Below are 17,176 nucleotides of genomic sequence, written 5' to 3' on the forward strand. Positions count from 1 at the left end.
AGAAGAGTCAGTTTTCTTGTTCTTAAGTCGGCTTTGTGCCTTTTCTATTTAATTCCGATGCAATTTCTGTGTTTCATTGTCAATAAGAAGGTCAGCTGGATACAGTAAACCTGAAGTGAAGCATCGGAATCTATAACTAGTGTCACAGGAATGGTTCAAATCATAGACAGTAAGAAGAGTCATTTTTCTTGTACTTAAGTCGGCATTGTGCCTTTTGTATTTAATTCCGATGCTATTTCTGTGTTTCGTCGTCAATAAGAAGGTCCAAGGGATACAGTAAACCGGAAGTGAAGCATTGGAATCTACAACTAGTGTCACAGGAATGGTTTAAAGCATAGACCATAAGAAGAGTCAGTTTTCTTATACGTAAGTTGGCGTTGTGCCTTTTGTATTTAATTCCGATGCAATTTCTGTGTTTCACCGTCAATAAGAAGGTCAGAGGGATACAGTATACCTGAAGCGATGCATCGGAATCTATAACTAGTACACAGTAATAGTTCAAAACATAGATAGGAAGAAGAGTCAGTTCTCTTGTACTTAAGTCGGCATTGTGCCTTTTCTATTTATTTCCAATGCATATTCTGTGTTTGGTCGTCAATAAGAAGGTCCAATGGATACAGTAAACCTGAAGTCAAGAATCGGAATCTAAAACTGTTCTAACATTAAAAGTTCAAAATATAGACAGTAAGAAGAGCCAGTCTTCTTGTACTTGAGTCGGCATTGTGCCTTTTGTATTTAATTCCGATGCAGTTCCTGTGTTTCATCGTCAATACGAAGGTCAGAGGGATACAGTAAACCTGAAGTGAAGCATCGGCATATATAACTAGTGTCCCAGGAATGGTTCAATACATAGACAGTAAGAAGAGTCAGCCTTCTTTTACTTAAGTCGGCATTGTGCCTTTTGTATTTAATTCCGATGCAATTTCTGTGTTTCATCGTCAATAAGAAGGTCAGCTGGATACAGTAAACCTGAAGTGAAGCATTGGAATCTATATCGAGTGTCACAGGAATGGCTCAAAACATAGTTATTAAGAAGAGTCTGTTTTCTTGTACTTAAGTAGGCATTATGCCTTTTGTATTTAATTCCGATGCAATTTCTGTGTTTCGTCGTCAATAAGAAGGTCCAAGGGATACAGTAAACCTGAAGTGAAACATCAGAATCTAAAACCGGTCTCACAGGAAAGGTTCAAACATAGACAGAAAGAAGAGCCAGACGTCTTGAACCTGAGTCGGCATTGCGCCTTTTGTATTTAATTCCGGAGCAATTTCTGTGTTTCATCGTCAATAAGACGGTCAGAGGGATACAGTAAACCTGAAGTGAAGCATCGGAATCTGTAACTAGTGTCACAGGAATGGTTTAAAACATAGACCGTAGGAAGAGTCAGTCTTCTTGTACTTAAGTCGGCATTGTGCCTTTTGTATTTAATTGCGATGCAATTTCAGTGATTCATCGTCAGTAAGAAGGTCAGCTGGATACAGTAAACCTGAAGTGAAGCATCGGAATCTATAACTAGTGTCACAGGAATGGTTCAAAACATAGACAGGAAGAAGAGTCAGTTTTCTTGTTCTTAAGTCGGCTTTGTGCCTTTTCTATTTAATTCCGATGCAATTTCTGTGTTTCATTGTCAATAAGAAGGTCAGCTGGATACAGTAAACCTGAAGTGAAGCATCGGAATCCATAACTAGTGTCACAGGAATGGTTCAAATCATAGACAGTAAGAAGAGTCATTTTTCTTGTACTTAAGTCGCCATTGTGCCTTTTGTATTAATTTCCGATGCTATTTCTGTGTTTCGTCGTCAATAAGATGGTCCAAGGGATACAGTAAACCGGAAGTGAATCATTGGAATCTACAACTAGTGTCACAGGAATGGTTCAAAGCATAGACCGTAAGAAGAGTCAGTTTTCTTATACGTAAGTTGACATTGTGCCTTTTGTATTTAATTCCGATGCAATTTCTGTGTTTCATCGTCAATAAGAAGGTCAGAGGGATACTGTAAAACTGAAGGGAAGCATCAGAATCTATAACTAGTGTCACAGGAATGGTTCAAAACATAGACAGTAAGAAGGGTCAGTCTTCTAGTACTTGAGTCGGCATTGTGCCTTATTTATTTAATTCCGATGCAATTTCTGTGTTTCATCGTCAATAAGAAGGTCAGCTGGATACAGTAAACCTGAAGTGAAGCATTGGAATCTATAACTAGTGTCACAGGAATGGCTCAAAGCATAGTTATTAAGAAGAGTCTGTTTTCTTGTACTTAAGTAGGCATTATGCCTTTTGTATTTAATTCCGATGCAATTTCTGTGTTTCGTCGTCAATAAGAAGGTCCAAGGGATACAGTAAGCCTGACGTGAAGCATCAGAATCTAAAACCGGTCTCACAGGAAAGGTTCAAACATAGACAGTAAGAAGAGCCAGGCCTCTTGAGCCTGAGTCGGCATTGTGCCTTTTGTATTTAATTCCGATGCAATTTCTGTGTTTCATCGTCAATAAGAAGTTCAGAAGGATACAGTAAACCTGAAGTGAAGCATCGGAATCTATAACTAGTGTCACAGGAATGGTTCGAAACATAGACAGTAAGAAGACTCAGTTTTCTTGTTCTTAATTCGGCTTTGTGCCTTTTCTATTTAATTCCGATGTAATTTCTGTGTTTCATTGTCAATAAGAAGAACAGCTGGATACAGTAAACCTGAAGTGAAGCATCGGAATCTATAACTAGTGTCACAGGAATGGTTCAAATCATAGACAGTAAGAAGAGTCATTTTTCTTGTACTTAAGTCGGCATTGTGCCTTTTGTATTTAGTTTCGATGCTATTTCTGTCTTTCGTCGTCAATAAGAAGGTCCAAGGGATACAGTAAACCGGAAGTGAAGCATTGGAATGTACAACTAGTGTCACAGGAATGGTTCAAAGCATAGACCGTAAGAAGAGTCAGTTTTCTTATACGTAAGTTGGCATTGTGCCTTTTGTATTTAATTCCGATGCAATTTCTGTGTTTCATCGTCAATAAGAAGGTCAGAGGGATACAGTATGCCTGAAGCGATGCATCGGAATCTATAACTAGTGTCACAGTAATAGTTCAAAACATAGACAGGAAGAAGAGTCAGTTCTTTTGTACTTAAGTCCTCATTGTGCCTTTTCTATTTATTTCCAATGCATATTCTGTGTTTGGTCGTCAATAAGAAGGTCCAATGGATACAGTAAACCTGAAGTCAAGAATCGGAATCTAAAACTAGTCTTACATTAAAGGTTCAAAACATAGACAGTAAGAAGAGCCAGTCTTCTTGTACTTGAGTCGGCATTGTGCCTTTTCTATTTAATTCCGATGCAGTTCCTGTGTTTCATCGTCAATAGGAAGCTCAGAGGGATACAGTAAGCTTGAAGTGAAGCATCGGAATCTATAACTAGTGTCACAGGAGTGGTTCAAAACATAGACTGGAAGAAGAGTCAGTTTCCTTGTACTTAAGTCGGCATTGTGCCTTTTCTATTTAATTCCGATGCAATTTCTGTGTTTCGTCACCACTAAGAAGGTCCAAGGGATACAGTAAACCTGAAGTGAAGTATCGGAATCTAAAACCGGTCTCTCAGGAAAGGTTCAAAACATAGACAGTAAGAAGTGCCAGTCTTCTTGTACTTGAGTGGGCATATTGCCTTTCGTATTTAATTCCGATGAAATTTCTGTGTTTCATCGCCAATGAGAAGGTCAGAGGGATACAGTAAACCTGAAGTGAAGCATCGGAATCTATAACTAGTGTCCCAGGAATGGTTCAAAACATAGACAGTAAGAAGAGACAGACCTCTTGTACTTATGTCGGCGTTGTGCCTTTTGTATTTAATTAAGATGCTATTTCTGTGTTTCATCGTCAATAAGGAGGTCAGAGGGATACACTAAACCTGAAGTGAAGCATCGGAATCTAAAACTAGTGTCACAGGAATGGTTCAAAACGTAGGCAGTAGGATGAGTCAGTCTTCTTGTACTTAAGTCGGCATTGTGCCTTTTGTATTTAATTCCGATGCAATTTCTGTGTTTCATCGTCAATAAGAAGGTCACAGGGATACAGTAAAACTAAAGTGAAGCATTGGAATCTATAACTTGTGTCACAGGAATGGTTCGAAACATAGACAGTAAGAAGAGTCCGTTTTCTTGGTCTTAAGTCGGCTTTGTGCGTTTTCTATTTAATTCCGATGCAATTTCTGTGTTTCATTGTCAATAAGAAGATCAGCTGGATACAGTAAACCTGAAGTGAAGCATCGGAATCTATAACTATTGTCACAGGAATGGTTCAAATCATAGACAGCAAGAAGAGTCATTTTTCATGTACATAAGTCGGCATTGTGCCTTTTGTATTAAATTCCGATGCTATTTCTGTGTTTCGTCGTCAATAAGAAGGTCCAAGGCATACAGTAAACGGGAAGTGAATCATTGGAATCTACAACTAGTGTCACAGGAATGGTTCAAAACATAGACAGTAGGAAGAGTCAGTTTTCATGTACTTAAGTCGGCATTGTGCCTTTTGTATTTAATTCCGATGCAATTTCTGTGTTTCATCGTCAATAAGAAGGTCAGAGGGATACAGTAAACCTGAAGTGAAGCATCGGAATCTATAACTTGTGTCACAGGAATGGTTCAAATCATAGACAGTAAGAGGAGTCAGTCTTCTTGTACTTTATTCGGCATTGTGCCTTTTGTATTTAATTCCGATGCAATTTTGGTGGTTCATCGTCAATAAGAAGGTCAGCGGGATACAGTAAACCTGAAGTGCAGCATCGGAATCTATAACTAGTGTCACAGGAATTGTTCAAACATAGACAGTAGGAAGAGCCAGTCTTCTTGTACTTGAGTCGGCATTGTTTCTTTTGTATTTAATTCCGATGCAATAGCTGTGTTTCATCGTCAATAAGAAGATCAGAGGGAAACAGTAAACCTGAAGTGAAGCATCGGAATCTATAACTAGTGTCACAGGAATGGTTCAAATCATAGACAGTAAGAAGAGCCAGTCTTCTTGTACTTAAGTCGGCATTGTGCCTTTTGTATTTAATTCCGAAGCAATTTCTGTGTTTCATCGTCAATAAGAAGGTCAGAGGGATACAGTAAACCTGAAGTGAAGCATCGGAATCTATAACTAGTGTCACAGGAATGGTTCAAAACATAGACAGTAAGAAGAGTCAGTTTTCTTGTAGTTAAGTCCGCATTGTGCCTTTTGTATTTAATTCCGATGCAATTTCTGTGTTTCATCGCCAATAAAAAGGTCACAGGGATACAGTAAACCTGAAGTTAAGCATCGGAATCTATTACTAGTGTCACAGGAATGGTTCAAAACATAAACAGTAAGAAGAGTCAGTTTTCTTGTACTTAAGTCGGCATTGTGCCTTTTGTATTTAATTCCGATGCAATATATGTGTTTCATCGTCAATAAGAAGGTCAGAGGGATACAGTAAACCAGAAGTGAAGCATCGAAATCTATAACTAGTGTCACTGGAATGGTTCAAAACATAGAGAGTAAGAAGAGTCATTCTTCTTGTACTTAAGTCGGCATTGTGCCTTTTGTATTTAATTCCGATGCAATTTCTGTGTTTGATCGTCAATAAGAAGGACAGCTGGATACAGTAGACCTGAAGTAAGGCATCGGAATCTATAACTAGTGTCGCAGGAACGGTTCAAACATAGACAGTAAGAAGAGTCAGTTTTCTTGAACTTAAGTCGGCATTGTGCCTTTTGTATTTAATTCCGATGCAATTTCTGTGTTTCATCGTCAATAAGAAGGTCAGAGGGATACAGTAACCCTGAAGTGAAGCACCGGAATCTATAAGTAGTGTAACAGGAATGGTTCTAAACATAGACAGTAAGAAGAGACAGTCTTCTTCTACTTAAGTCGGCATTGTGCCTTTTGTGTTTAATTAAGATGCAATTTCAGTGTTTCATCGTCAATAAGAACGTCAAAGTAATACAGTAAGCCTGAAGTGAAGCATCGGAATCTATAACTAGTGTCACAGGAATGGTTCAAAACATAGACAGTAAGAAGAGCCAGTCTTCTTGTACCTGAGTCGGCTTGTGCCTTTTGTATTTAATTCCGATGAAACTTCTGTGGTTTATCGTCAATGAGAAGGTCAGATGGATACAGTAAACCTGAAGTGAAGCATCGGAATCTAAAACCGGTCTCACAGGAAAGGTTCAAAACATAGACAGTAAGAAGAGCGAGACTTCTTGTACCTGAGCCGGCATTGTGCCTTTTGTATTTAGTTCCGATGCAATCTCTGTGTTTCATCGTCAATAAGACGGTCAGAGGGATACAGTAAAACTGACGTGAAGCATCGGAATCTATAACTAGTGCCACAGGAATGGTTCAAAAAATAGACAGTAAGAAGAGTCAGTCAACTTGTGCATATGTCGGCATTGTGCCTTTTGTATTTAATTCCGATGCAATTTCTGTGTTTCATCGTCAATAAGAAGGTCTGCTGGATACAGTAGACCTGAAGTGAAGCATTGGAATCTATAACTAGTGTCACGGGAATGGTTCGAATCATAGACAGTAAGAAGAGCCAGTCTTCTTGTACTTGAATCGGCATTGTGCCTTTTGTATTTAATTCCGATGGAATTTCTGTGTTTCTTCGTCATAAGAAGGTCAGAGGGATACAGTAAACCTGAAGTGAAACATCGGAATCTATAACTAGTGTCACAGGAATGGTTCAAAACATAGACAGTAAGAAGGGACAGTCTTTTTGTACTTAAGTCGGCATTGTGCCTTTTGTATTTAATTCCGATGCAATTTCTGTGTTTCATCGTCATAAGAAGGTCAGAGGGATACAGTAAACCTGAAGTGAAACATCGGAATCTATAACTAGTTTCACAGGAATGGTTCAAAACATAGACAGTAAGAAGAGACAGTCTTCTTGTACTTAAGTCGGCATTGTGCCTTTTGTATTTAATTCCGAGGCAATAGCTATGTTTCATCGTCAATAAGAAGATCAGAGGGAAACAGTAAACCTGAAGTGAAGCATCGGAATCTATAACTAGTGTCACAGGAATGGTTCAAATCATAGACAGTAAGAAGAGCCAGTCTTCTTGTACTTAAGTCGGCATTGTGCCTTTTGTATTTAATTCCGAAGCAATTTCTGTGTTTCATCGTCAATAAGAAGGTCAGAGGGATACAGTAAACCTGAAGTGAAGCATCGGAATCTAAAACTAGTGTCACAGGAATGGTTCAAACATAGACAGTAGGAAGAGTTAGTCTCCTTGTACTTAAGTCGATATTGTGCATTTTGTATTTAATTCCGATGCAATGTCGGTGTTTCATTGTCAATAAGAAGGTCAGAGGTATACAGTAAAACTGAAGTGAAGCATCGGAATCTATAACTTGTGTCAAAGGAATGGTTCAAAACATAGACAGTAAGAAGAGTCAGTCTTCTTGTACTTGACTCGGCATTGTGCCTTTTGTATTTAATTCCGATGTAATTTCTGTGTTTCATCGTCAATAAGAAGATCAGCTGGATACAGTAAACCTGAAGTGAAGCATCGTAATCTGTAACTAGTGTCACAGGAATGGTACAAAGCATAGACAGTAAGAAGAGTCAGTTTTCTTTTACTTAAGTCGGCATTGTGCCTTTTGTATTTAATTCCGATGGAATTTCTGTGTTTCTTCGTCAATACGACGGTAAGAGGGATACAGTAAACCTGAAGTGAAGCATCGGAATCTATAACTAGTGTCACAGGAATGGTTCAAAACATAGACAGTAAGAAGAGTCAGTCTTCTTGTACTTATGTCAGCATTTTGTTTTTTGTACTTAATTAAGATGCAATATCTCTGTTCCATCGTCAATAAGGAGGTCAGAGGGATACAGTAAACCTGAAGTGAAGCATCGGAATCTAAAACTAGTGTCACAGGAATGGTTCAAACATAGACAGTAGGAAGAGTTAGTCTCCTTGTACTTAAGTCGACATTTTGCATTTTGTATTTAATTCCGATGCAATTTCGGTGTTTCATCGTCAATAAGAAGGTCAGAGGTATACAGTAAAACTGAAGTGAAGCATCGGAATCTATAACTTGTGTCAAAGGAATGGTTCAAAACATAGACAGTAAGAAGAGTCAGTCTTCTTGTACTTGACTCGGCATTGTGCCTTTTGTATTTAATTCCGATGTAATTTCTGTGTTTCATCGTCAATAAGAAGATCAGCTGGATACAGTAAACCTGAAGTGAAGCATCGTAATCTGTAACTAGTGTCGCAGGAATGGTACTAATCATAGACAGTAAGAAGAGTCAGTTGTCTTTTACTTAAGTCGGCATTGTGCCTTTTGTATTTAATTCCGTTGGAATTTCTGTGTTTCTTCGTCAATACGACGGTAAGAGGGATACAGTAAACCTGAAGTGAAGCATCGGAATCTATAACTAGTGTCACAGGAATGGTTCAAAACATAGACAGTAAGAAGAGCCAGTCTTCTTGTAATTGAGTCTTCATTGTTCCTGTTGTATTTAATTCCGATGCAATTTCTGTGTTTCATCGTCAATAAGAATGTCAGAGGTATACAGTAAACCTGAAGTGAAGCTTCGGAATCTACAACTAGTGTCACAGGAATGGTTCAAAACATAGACAGTAAGAAGAGTCAGTGTTCTTGTACTTAAGTCAGCATTTTGTTTTTTGTACTTAATTAAGATGCAATATCTCTGTTCCATCGTCAATAAGGAGGTCAGAGGGATACAGTAAACCTGAAGTGAAGCATCGGAATCTAAAACTAGTGTCACAGGAATGGTTCAAACATAGACAGTAGGAAGAGTTAGTCTCCTTGTAGTTAAGTCGACATTGTGCATTTTGTATTTAATTCCGATGCAATTTCGGTGTTTCATCGTCAATAAGAAGGTCAGAGGTATACAGTAAAACTGAAGTGAAGCATCGGAATCTATAACTTGTGTCAAAGGAATGGTTCAAAACATAGACAGTAAGAAGAGTCAGTCTTCTTGTACTTGACTCGGCATTGTGCCTTTTGTATTTAATTCCGATGTAATTTCTGTGTTTCATCGTCAATAAGAAGATCAGCTGGATACAGTAAACCTGAAGTGAAGCATCGTAATCTGTAACTAGTGTCACAGGAATGGTACAAAGCATAGAGAGTAAGAAGAGACAGTTGTCTTTTACTTAAGTCGGCATTGTGCCTTTTGTATTTAATTCCGATGGAATTTCTGTGTTTCTTCGTCAATACGACGGTAAGAGGGATACAGTAAACCTGAAGTGAAGCATCGGAATCTATAACTAGTGTCACAGGAATGGTTCAAAACATATACAGTAAGAAGGGACAGTCTTTTTGTACTTAAGTCGGCATTGTGCCTTTTGTATTTCATTCCGATGCAATTTCTGTGTTTCATCGTCATAAGAAGGTCAGAGGGATACAGTAAACCTGAAGTGAAACATGGGAATCTATAACTAGTTTCACAGGAATGGTTCAAAACATAGACAGTAAGAAGAGTCAGTCTTCTTGTACTTAAGTCGGCATTGTGCCTTTTGTATTTAATTCTGATGCAATAGCTGAGTTTCATCGTCATTAAGATAATCAGAGGGAAACAGTAAACCTGAAGTGAAGCATCGGAATCTATAACTAGTGTCACAGGAATGGTTCAAATCATAGACAGTAAGAAGAGCCAGTCTTCTTGTACTTAAGTCGGCATTGTGCCTTTTGTATTTAATGCCGAAGCAATTTCTGTGCTTCATCGTCAATAAGAAGGTCAGAGGGATACAGTAAACCTGAAGTGAAGCATCGGAATCTATAAATAGTGTCACAGGAATGGTTCAAAACATAGACAGTAAGAAGAGTCAGTTTTCTTGTAGTTAAGTCCGCATTGTGCGTTTTGTATTTAATTCCGATGCAATTTCTGTGTTTCATCGTCAATAAAAAGGTCACAGGGATACAGTAAACCTGAAGTTAAGCATCGGAATATATTACTAGTGTCACAGGAATGGTTCAAAACATAAACAGTAAGAAGAGTCAGTTTTCTTGTACTTAAGTCGGCATTGTGCCTTTTGTATTTAATTCCGATGCAATATATGTGTTTCATCGTCAATAAGAAGGTCAGAGGGATACAGTAAACCAGAAGTGAAGCATCGGAATCTATAACTAGTGTCACAGGAATGGTTCAAAACATAGTGAGTAAGAAGTGTCAGTCTTCTTGTACTTAAGTCGGCATTGTGCCTTTTGTATTTAATTCCGATGCAATTTCTGTGTTTGATCGTCAATAAGAAGGACAGCTGGATACAGTAGACCTGAAGTATGGCATCGGAATCTATAACTAGTGTCGCAGGAACGGTTCAAACATAGACAGTAAGAAGAGTCAGTTTTCTTGAACTTAAGTCGGCATTGTGCCTTTTGTATTTAATTCCTATGCAATTTCTGTGATTCATCGTCAATAAGAGGGTCAGAGGGATACAGTAACCCTGAAGTGAAATACCGGAATCTATAAGTAGTGTAACAGGAATGGTTCTAAACATAGACAGTTAGAAGAGACAGTCTTCTTCTACTTAAGTCGGCATTGTGCCTTTTGTGTTTAATTAAGATGCAATTTCTGTGTTTCATCGTCAATAAGAACGTCAAAGTAATACAGTAAATCTGAAGTGAAGCATCGGAATCTATAACTAGTGTCAGGGGAATGGTTCAAAACATAGACAGTAAGAGGAGCCAGTCTTCTTGTACCTGAGTCGGCATTGTGCCTTTTGTATTTAATTCCGATGAAACTTCTGTGGTTTATCGTCAATGAGAAGGTCAGAGGGATACAGTAAACCTGAAGTGAAGCATCGGAATCTAAAACCGGTCTCACAGGAAAGGTTCAAAGCATAGACAGTAAGAAGAGTCAGACTTCTTGTACCTGAGTGGGCATTGTGCCTTTTGTATTTAGTTCCGATGCAATCTCTGTGTTTCATCGTCAATAAGACGGTCAGAGGGATACAGTAAAACTGACTTGAAGCATCGGAATCTATAACTAGTGCCACAGGAATGGTTCAAAACATAGACAGTAAGCAGAGTCAGTCAGCTTGTGCATATGTCGGCATTGTGCCTTTTGTATTTAATTCCGATGCAATTTCTGTGTTTAATCGTCAATAAGGAGGTCAGAGGGATACAGTAAACCTGAAGTGAAGCATCGGAATCTAAAACTAGTGTCACAGGAATGGTTCAAACATAGACAGTACGAAGAGTTAGTCTCCTTGTACTTAAGTCGACATTTTGCATTTTGTATTTAATTCCGATGCAATTTCGGTGTTTCATCGTCAATAAGAAGGTCAGAGGTATACAGTAAAACTGAAGTGAAGCATCGGAATCTATAACTTGTGTCAAAGGAATGGTTCAAAACATAGACAGTAAGAAGAGTCAGTCTTCTTGTACTTGACTCGGTATTGTGCCTTTTGTATTTAATTCCGATGTAATTTCTGTGTTTCATCGTCAATAAGAAGATCAGCTGGATACAGTAAACCTGAAGTGAAGCATCGTAATCTGTAACTAGTGTGACAGGAATGGTACAAATCATAGACAGTAAGAAGAGTCAGTTGTCTTTTACTTAAGTCGGCATTGTGCCTTTTGTATTTAATTCCGATGGAATTTCTGTGTTTCTTCGTCAATACGACGGTAAGAGGGATACAGTAAACCTGAAGTGAAGCATCGGAATCTATAACTAGTGTCACAGGAATGGTTCAAAACATAGACAGTAAGAAGAGCCAGTCTTCTTGTAATTGAGTCTTCATTGTTCCAGTTGTATTTAATTCCGATGCAATTTCTGTGTTTCATCGTCAATAAGAATGTCAGAGGTATACAGTAAACCTGAAGTGAAGCTTCGGAATCTACAACTAGTGTCACAGGAATGGTTCAAAACATAGACAGTAAGAAGAGTCAGTGTTCTTGTACTTAAGTCAGCATTTTGTTTTTTGTACTTAATTAAGATGCAATATCTCTGTTCCATCGTCAATAAGGAGGTCAGAGGGATACAGTAAACCTGAAGTGAAGCATCGGAAACTAAAACTTGTGTCACAGGAATGGTTCAAACATAGACAGTAGGAAGAGTTAGTCTCCTTGTAGTTAAGTCGACATTGTGCATTTTGTATTTAATTCCGATGCAATTTCGGTGTTTCATCGTCAATAAGAAGGTCAGAGGTATACAGTAAAACAGAAGTGAAGCATCGGAATCTATAACTTGTGTCAAAGGAATGGTTCAAAACATAGACAGTAAGAAGAGTCAGTCTTCTTGTACTTGACTCGGCATTGTGCCTTTTGTATTTAATTCCGATGTAATTTCTGTGTTTCATCGTCAATAAGAAGATCAGCTGGATACAGTAAACCTGAAGTGAAGCATCGTAATCTGTAACTAGTGTCACAGGAATGGTACAAAGCATAGACAGTAAGAAGAGACAGTTGTCTTTTACTTAAGTCGGCATTGTGCCTTTTGTATTTAATTCCGATGGAATTTCTGTGTTTCTTCGTCAATACGACGGTAAGAGGGATACAGTAAACCTGAAGTGAAGCATCGGAATCTATAACTAGTGTCACAGGAATGGTTCAAAACATAGACAGTAAGAAGGGACAGTCTTTTTGTACTTAAGTCGGCATTGTGCCTTTTGTATTTCATTCCGATGCAATTTCTGTGTTTCATCGTCATAAGAAGGTCAGAGGGATACAGTAAACCTGAAGTGAAACATGGGAATCTATAACTAGTTTCACAGGAATGGTTCAAAACATAGACAGTAAGAAGAGTCAGTCTTCTTGTACTTAAGTCGGCATTGTGCCTTTTGTATTTAATTCCGATGCAATAGCTGTGTTTCATCGTCATTAAGAAGATCAGAGGGAAACAGTAAACCTGAAGTGAAGCATAGGAATCTATAACTAGTGTCACAGGAATGGTTCAAATCATAGACAGTAAGAAGAGCCAGTCTTCTTGTACTTAAGTCGGCATTGTGCCTTTTGTATTTAATGCCGAAGCAATTTCTGTGTTTCATCGTCAATAAGAAGGTCAGAGGGATACAGTAAACCTGAAGTGAAGCATCGGAATCTATAAATAGTGTCACAGGAATGGTTCAAAACATAAACAGTAAGAAGAGTCAGTTTTCTTGTACTTAAGTCGGCATTGTGCCTTTTGTATTTAATTCCGATGCAATATATGTGTTTCATCGTCAATAAGATGGTCAGAGGGATACAGTAAACCAGAAGTGAAGCATCGGAATCTATAACTAGTGTCACAGGAATGGTTCAAAATATAGAGAGTAAGAAGTGTCAGTCTTCTTGTACTTAAGTCGGCATTGTGCCTTTTGTATTTAATTCCGATGCAATTTCTGTGTTTGATCGTCAATAAGAAGGACAGCTGGATACAGTAGACCTGAAGTATGGCATCGGAATCTATAACTAGTGTCGCAGGAACGGTTCAAACATAGACAGTAAGAAGAGTCAGTTTTCTTGAACTTAAGTCGGCATTGTGCCTTTTGTATATAATTCCTATGCAATTTCTGTGATTCATCGTCAATAAGAAGGTCAGAGGGATACAGTCACCCTGAAGTGAAATACCGGAATCTATAAGTAGTGTAACAGGAATGGTTCTAAACATAGACAGTAAGAAGAGACAGTCTTCTTCTACTTAAGTCGGCATTGTGCCTTTTGTGTTTAATTAAGATGCAATTTCTGTGTTTCATCGTCAATAAGAACGTCAAAGTAATACAGTAAACCTGAAGTGAAGCATCGGAATCTATAACTAGTGTCAGGGGAATGGTTCAAAACATAGACAGTAAGAAGAGCCAGTCTTCTTGTACCTGAGTCGGCATTGTGCCTTTTGTATTTAATTCCGATGAAACTTCTGTGGTTTATCGTCAATGAGAAGGTCAGAGGGATACAGTAAACCTGAAGTGAAGCATCGGAATCTAAAACCGGTCTCACAGGAAAGGTTCAAAACATAGACAGTAAGAAGAGTCAGACTTCTTGTACCTGAGCCGGCATTGTGCCTTTTGTATTTAGTTCCGATGCAATCTCTGTGTTTCATCGTCAATAAGACGGTCAGAGGGATACAGTAAAACTGACGTGAAGCATCGGAATCTATAACTAGTGCCACAGGAATGGTTCAAAACATAGACAGTAAGCAGAGTCAGTCAGCTTGTGCATATGTCGGCATTGTGCCTTTTGTATTTAATTCCGATGCAATTTCTGTGTTTAATCGTCAATAAGAAGGTCTTCTGGATACAGTAGACCTGAAGTGAAGCATTGGAATCTATAACTAGTGTCACGGGAATGGTTCAAATCATAGACAGTAAGAAGAGCCAGTCTTCTTGTACTTTAATCGGCATTGTGCCTTTTGTATTTAATTCCGATGAAATTTCTGTGTTTGATCGTCAATGGGAAGGTTAGAGGGATACAGTTAGCCTGAAGTGAAGCATCGGAATCTATAACTAGTGTCGCAGGAATGGTTCAAAACATAGACAGAAAGAAGAGTCAGTCTTCTTGTACTTAAGTCGGCATTGTGCCTTTTGTTTTCAATTAAGATGCAATGTCTGTGTTTCATCGTCAATAAGGAGGTCAGAGGGATACAGTAAACCTGAAGTGAAGCATCGGAATCTATAACTAGTGTCACAGGAATGGTACAAAACATGGACAGTAAGAAGAGCCATTCATCTTGTACTTGAGTCTGCATTGTGCCTTTTGTATTTAATTCCGATCAATTTTCTGTGTTTGATCGTCAATAAGAAGGTCAGAGGGATACAGTAAACCTGAAGTGAAGCATCGGAATCTATAACTAGTGTCATGGGAATGGTTAAAACATAGACAGTAAGAAGAGTCAGTCTTCTTGTACTTATGTCGGCATTTTGCCTTTTCTATATAATTCCGATGCAATTTCTGTGTTTCATCGTCAATAAGATCGTCAGACGGATACAGTAAACCTGAAGTGAAGCATCGGAATCTATAACTAGTGTCACCGGAACGGTTCAAAACATAGACAATAGAAAGAGTCAGTGTTATTGTACTTCAGTCGGCATTGTGCCTTTTGTATTTAATTGCGATGCAATTTCTGTGTTTCATCGTCTATTAGAAGGTCAGGGGGATACAGTAAACCAGAATTGAAGCATCGGAATCGATAACTAGTGTCACAGGAATGGTACAAAACATAGACAGCAAGAAGAGACAGTTTTCTTGTACTTAAGTCGGCATTGTGCCTTTTGTATTTATTTCCGATGCAATTTCTGAGTTTCATTGTCAATAAGAAGGGCACAGGGATACAGTAAACCTGAAGTGAAGCATCGGAATCTATAACTAGTGTCACAGGAATTGTTCAAACCATAAACAGTAAGAAGAGTCAGTTTTCTTGTTCTTAAGTCGGCATTGTGCTTTTGTATTTAACTCCGATGAAATTTCTGTGTTTCATCGCATTAAGAAGGTCAGAGGGATACAGTAAACCTGAAGTGAAGCATCGGAATCTATAACTAGTGTCACAGGAAAGGTTCAAACCATAGACAGTAAGAAAAGTCAGTGTTCTTGTACTGAAGTCGGCATTGTGCCTTTTGTATTTACTTAAGATGCAATTTCTGTGTTTCATCGTCAATAAGAAGGTCATAGGGATACAGTAAACCAGAGAAGAAGCATCGGAATCTATAACTAGTGTCACAGGAATGGTTCAAAACATTGACAGTAAGAAGAGTCAGTCTTCTTTTACTTAAGTCGGCATTGTGCCATTTGTATATAATTCCGATGCAATGTCTGTGTTTCATCGTCAATAACAAGGTCAGCTGGGTACAGTAAACATGAAGTGAAGCATCGGAATCTATAACAGGAAAGTTTCAAAACATAGGCAGTAAGAAGAGCCAGTCTTCTTGAACTTGAGTCGGCATTGTGCCTTTTGTATTTAATTCCGATGCAATTTCTGTGTTTCATCGTCAATATGGAGGTCGGAGGGATACAGTAAACCTGAAGTGAAGCATCGGATATATAACTAGTGTCACAGTATTGGTTCACAACATGGACAGTAAGAAGATCACTGGAATGGTTCAAAACATGGACAGTAAGAAGATTCAGTCTTCTTGTACTTAAGTCGGCATTGTGCCTTTTGTATTTCATTCCGATGCAATTTCAGTGCTTCATCGTCAATAAGAAATTAAGCTGGATACAGTAAACCTGAAGTGAAGCATCGGAATCCATAACTAGTGTCACAGGAATGGTGCAAAACATAGACAATAAGAAGAGACAGTATTCTTGTACTGAAGTTGGCATTGTGGATTTTGTATTTAATTAAGATGCAATTTCTGTGTTTCATCGTCAATAAGAAGCTCAGAAAGATACAGTAAACCTGAAGTGAAGCATCGGAATCTATAACTAGTGTTACAGGAATGGTTCAAAACATATGCAGGAAGAAGAGCCAGTCTTCTTGTACTTGAGTCGGCATTGCGCCTTTTGCATTTAATTCCGATGAAATTTCTCTGTTTGATCGTCAATACAAAGGTCAGAGGGATATTGTTAACCTGAAGTGAAGCATCGGAATCTATAACTAGTGTCACAGGAATGCTTCAAAACATAGACAGTAAGAAGAGTTAGTCATCTTGTACTTAAGTCGGCATTGTGCATTTTGTATTTAATTCCGAAGTAATTTTGTGTTTCATCGTCAATAAGATGGTCTGCTGGATACAGTAGACCTTAAGTGAAGCATCGGAATCTATAACTAGTGTCACGGGAATGGTTTAAAACATAGACAGTAAGAAGAGCCAGTCTTCTTGTTCTTGAATCGGCATTGTGCCTTTTGTATTTAATTCCGATGAAATTTCTGTGTTTGATCGTCAATGAGAAGGTGAGAGGAATACAGTTAACCTGAAGTGAAGTATCGGAATCTATAATTAGTGTCACAGGAATGGTTCAAAATATAGACAGAAAGAAGAGTCAGTCTTCTTGTACTTAAGTCGGCATTGTGCCTTTTGAATTCAATAAAGATGCAATTTCTGTGTTTCATCGTCAATAAGGAGGTCAGAGGGATACAGTAAACCTGAAGTGAAGCATCGGAATCTAAAACTAGTTTCACAGTAATTGTTCAAAACATAGACAGTAGGAAGAGCCAGACTTCTTGTACTTAAGTCGTAATTGTGCCTTTTCTATTTAATTCCGATGCAATTTCTGTGTTTCATCGTCAATAAGAAGGGGAGAGGGAAACAGTAAAACTGAAGTGAAGCATGGGAATCTATAACTTGTGT

This window comes from Schistocerca serialis, chromosome 8 (assembly GCF_023864345.2).
Source record: "Schistocerca serialis cubense isolate TAMUIC-IGC-003099 chromosome 8, iqSchSeri2.2, whole genome shotgun sequence".
Lineage (NCBI taxonomy): Eukaryota > Metazoa > Arthropoda > Insecta > Orthoptera > Acrididae > Schistocerca > Schistocerca serialis.